General features: G+C 35.5%; 1 pseudogene; it reads left to right on the top strand.

Moving 5' to 3' along the window:
* The first annotated feature begins 3196 nt into the window (after positions 1–3196).
* LOC126063796 (olfactory receptor 5D18-like) lies at positions 3197–4137 on the top strand (annotated as a pseudogene).
* Positions 4138–4567: the final 430 nt, after the last annotated feature.

Raw genomic sequence — 4567 nt, 5'->3', positions numbered from 1 at the left:
AGAGTCCTCACTAAGAAAATACAAATAGCTCCAAAAGGTATGAAGACATGTTCAATCAGAGTCAAAATAGTAGAAGCACTTGTGAAAACTGCTCATAGATATCATTTCTCACCTATCAGAAGGGTACTTAGTAATTAGTCAATTAATATTTGATAATTGTGTCTCCTATAGTTACAATACAATCAGTATAAATTGGAATCGATGAAATGGCATTTTTTTTTTTTTTATAGCCACATATACTTGACAACTATTGGACATTATGGAAGTGTTCAGAAGGCAGGGGAAGATGATTTTAAAATATAAATTGCTTCTTATAAGATATTCCTAATAATAATATAATTTTCCTCCAGGTATTCCAGTACAGCTAAAAAAGGTAGTTAATTGGGTATTTTTTGTCCTCTAGAGAATGGGGCAACATATAGTCTCTAGGGTTTATGTCCCAAGGTTGTGAGTACAAATGTAATGTTGCATATACTTCTCTCCCGTTGAAGTTTCCCAGAGGCAGGAGAGGCCTTCTCTTTGCCATTAGTAGGTTTGTTAAAAATTCTGAAGACATAATGTTATTAACATCAATGTAGGATATCTAGGATACAATATGTAGGGGGAAAACATAACCTTCAGAAGTAGAATACTTGAGGAATATTGAGCCAAAACAAAAGGTACATATCTGAACATGCAAGGAAGAAGACATGCAATCTTTATGCCAAGCTTTGCATAGAGAACCAGGATCATTTAAAAAAAAAAAAAACCTAACCTATTGCTGTTGAGTTGAACCTAATTCACGAAACTCCCTCAGTAATAGTGCCTTGGATGCCAGGTACCTGGGGTAGGGGAATAAAAAAAAAAAAAAAAAAAATTTTTTTTTTTTTTGGGGGGAATAGAGGAGCCAAAATAAGAGGTTTGGGAATGTGTGTTTTCTTCCTCTTCTAAATTTTTGGAGCAGTTTTCAAGGTAGGGTAGACAAGTATTTAAGCAGAAAGAAATAAACAGAAATTGAACAGAATCTTTTGAAAAAGAATCTATCTATCATTATCTATCTGTCTGTCTATCTATGTATCTATCTATCATCTATCTATCTATCTCTATCATCTATCTAATCTATCATCTGTCTATGTATCATCTATCTATCTATATCTATATTTATCCAACACCTATCTTTCTATCCAAACTTTCGGCTTTAATGATCACGAAGCATAAAGCAGGGAAATCATGTGTTCCCTGACACCAAAAGAACAATAAAATGGGAGGAAATTATATGGAAGGAGATTTTAGCTATACTATTTCCTGGACTAAATGAAAGAATAAATATATCATCAGTTTAATATCAACATTTGGGACAGAAAATAGTCATTAAAGGCATATATTTGATTAGAATTATGATTAAAGGCCTTAAATAAATGAAATTTATTATTTAAAAATGTGATAATTAGAATGACTAGTTGTGCGATGGGTTACCTTTTGAGGTTGTCTTCAGCACTCAGATATAGGAACAGGATGGGGCCATTGAGGGACACTATACGACATGACATGACATCTTTATTTCAGGACCATCTGAAAATGATTTGTTGGGTTTCAATATCAGAGATGAACTTACCACAAATCGTAGACAGAGAAAGAGTTTCCCAGTACATTGGGATCTGAAAGATGCTGGTCACCAATTCAAGAGATGCAATTTTGTGTTTGTGTGTGTTACTCTTTTCTCTAAAATGATTTAATTGTGCCCTACTACTCCATGTTTTTAATTCTTATACACATGCAATGCAGGGAGAGAATGAGTATCCTAGGTGTGTTGAAGGAAGAGAAGTGAATGGGAGAGACTGTTGGAATAGGGATTTCCAGGTCAAAGCATCTTTTGTTATTCCTGTGAGACAACATCTTCAAATCCCATTCACCTGTGTTTTATCTGGATGCTGCTTTCTACTATATCTCTGTGGCACATGACAGTGTCACTGGAATATTTCCCATAGTTTTAGAGTCTACAGCTTGCTCAAAATTTAAGGGAGTGATCATTAACAAAGGAAATACATTAGTAGATAGACTTATTAAATGGACCATTGTAAGGGGTGGAGAAATGTATACAAGGCTGTGGATCATAGACTGGATTTTATTTGCATGTCCTTGTAAAAATCCAGGCTTCTTTTGGCTGCTATTATGCCATTTTTAGAATAAGAGTGTAGACTAGGTTATATCTATCATGTACTCTAGTCTTTATTCATCAAACAATGAGGGAGAATTGGAATTTAGAACTCCCAGATTTGAAAATGTTGTCGACAAGTCAACTTGGAATCACGGGGACCTCATGAGTATGAGAAGAACTGTGAAGCAAAAATTTTTCAATGTCTGATTTTTCAGAGTTAGATCACTAGTCCTTTTTTTCAAATGTGCCTATGAGCAGACAGGAACTTTCAATTTTCTGTTTATAGCCAAGAGTAGTACACAGTGGTACCACACAGACTGGTAAAAAGTCAATGAGATTTTTTTGATATTGGATTAATGCTGTGTCAGAAAGAAAAATGATTAAAGTGCCCATGTACTTTTTCTTCAGCCACCTCTCATTGGTGGATTTCTGCTATTCTTCCATCATTGCTCCCAAGATGCTGATGAACCTAGTTGTAGAAGACAGAACCATTTCACTTTTAGGATGTGTAGTGCAATTCCTTCTCTTTGGTAGTTTTGTGGTGACTGAATCATTTCTATTGGCTGTAATGGCCTATGACCGTTTTGTGGCCATTTGCAACCCCCTGCTCTACACGGTAACAATAAAAACACAAATAGGAAGTGTTAAGACTGTCCATTCTTTATGTCCATTGTGTATACATGTTATGAACCAATTAAATGATGTAATTTAGATTTTTCTGATTTTTATTATTGACTGTGAGGCTGACATTATCCAGCATCAATCCAGGCTTGTCTTCTATGACCTGATAACATTCAAGGAGAACTGAAAGTGTTATATGAGAATTTGATTTAAATTTACCATACAATCCCTAAATTCTTTAAGAAAATTTTAAAAAGCGGTAAACATTTTTTAAAATTTTAGAAATTTACCATATTTTGGTTAATAAAAACATAAATTCTGAAACAGATATGCTTTTCAGTCTTGGCAAGGGGAAGTTGATCCAAGCTTCCTATATCCCCACTATATTTTATTTTTTAACTTCTAGGGCTGACTTTCATATTTTGAGAAACAGAAGCCATGTTATTTGCAGACAGAAATAAAAGTGGTGTAACGTTCACCCTTTTGGGCTTCTCAGATTGCCCAGAACTGATGGTTCCCCCCTTCTTGGTATTTCTGGCCATCTACAGTGTCCCTGTTTTAGAGAATGTTGGGATGATTGTAATCATCAGAATTAACCCCAAGCTGCACACCGCCATGTACTTTTTCCTCAGCCACCTCTCATTGGTGGATTTCTGCTATTCCTCCATCATTGCTCCCAACATGCTGATGAACCTAGTTGTAGAAGACAGAACCATTTCACTTTTAGGATGTGTAGTGCAATTCTTTCTCTTTGGTACCTTTGTGGTGACTGAATCATTTCTATTGGCTGTAATGGCCTATGACCGTTTTGTGGCCATTTGCAACCCTCAGCCCTATACAGTTGTCACATCCCGGAGACTCTGTGCTATGCTGGTGGTGGGATCATATGCATGGGGAGTGGTGTGTTCCTTGGTGATCACATGCTCTACTTTCAAATTATCTTTTCATGGTTTCAACTCAATCAATTACTTCTTCTGTGAGTTTTCCTCACTTCTCTCCCTTTCTTGCTCTGATACTTCTCTCAGCCAGTTGTTGCTTTTCATCTTCACATTTTTAATGAGGTGAGTACCTTACTCATAATTCTCACTTCTTATGTGTTTATCATTGTCACCATCTTGAAAATGCGTTCAGCCAGTGGTCGTCGTAAGGCGTTTTATACCTGTGCCTCTCATCTGACTGCCATCATCATCTTCCATGGCACCATCCTCTTCCTCTACTGTGTGCCCAACTCCAAAAACTCCAGGCACAAAGTCAAAGTAGCTTCTGTGTTTTACACAGTGGTGATCCCCATGTTGAATCCTTCGATCTACAGTTTGAGGAAGAAGAATGTCAAGAACACAGTCAGCAAGATAAAGGATATTAAATTCTTTTTTCATTGAACATATTATTTCAGTAAAATTTTCCCCACTTGTAAATAAAGTGAGTCCTCAAAGTCATTTCTAAAGATATCTTTAGAAATTGTAAGTAACATTGCTCAATAGAAAGGATGTGGATATTGGTTCAAAGAAACTAAACTTGGCTTTGTCTTGTAATTGTAAGTAAAGACCACAATCTCATTTTTAGTTTTATATTTATAAAACTGTGATACCATGAGGTAGCTCATAATCTGATAGTGAAGACCAAAAGAAAATATAGATATCATGTGAGGTGCCTTGTATTATCTGAATAAACATTAATTCCATCCCTCTTTCATATAAGACATGCGGAGTATAGAAGTTTCTCAATAAATACACCTTTTTTGCACATATATATATACACACACACAAATGGAATTAAAAATAAGACATGACTTCAAGGAATGCATAATCT

This window comes from Elephas maximus, chromosome 20 (assembly GCF_024166365.1).
Source record: "Elephas maximus indicus isolate mEleMax1 chromosome 20, mEleMax1 primary haplotype, whole genome shotgun sequence".
NCBI classification, from domain to species: Eukaryota; Metazoa; Chordata; class Mammalia; order Proboscidea; family Elephantidae; genus Elephas; species Elephas maximus.
Note: the sequence above shows the minus strand (reverse complement) of the source record. Positions and strands in the feature narration are given on the sequence as shown.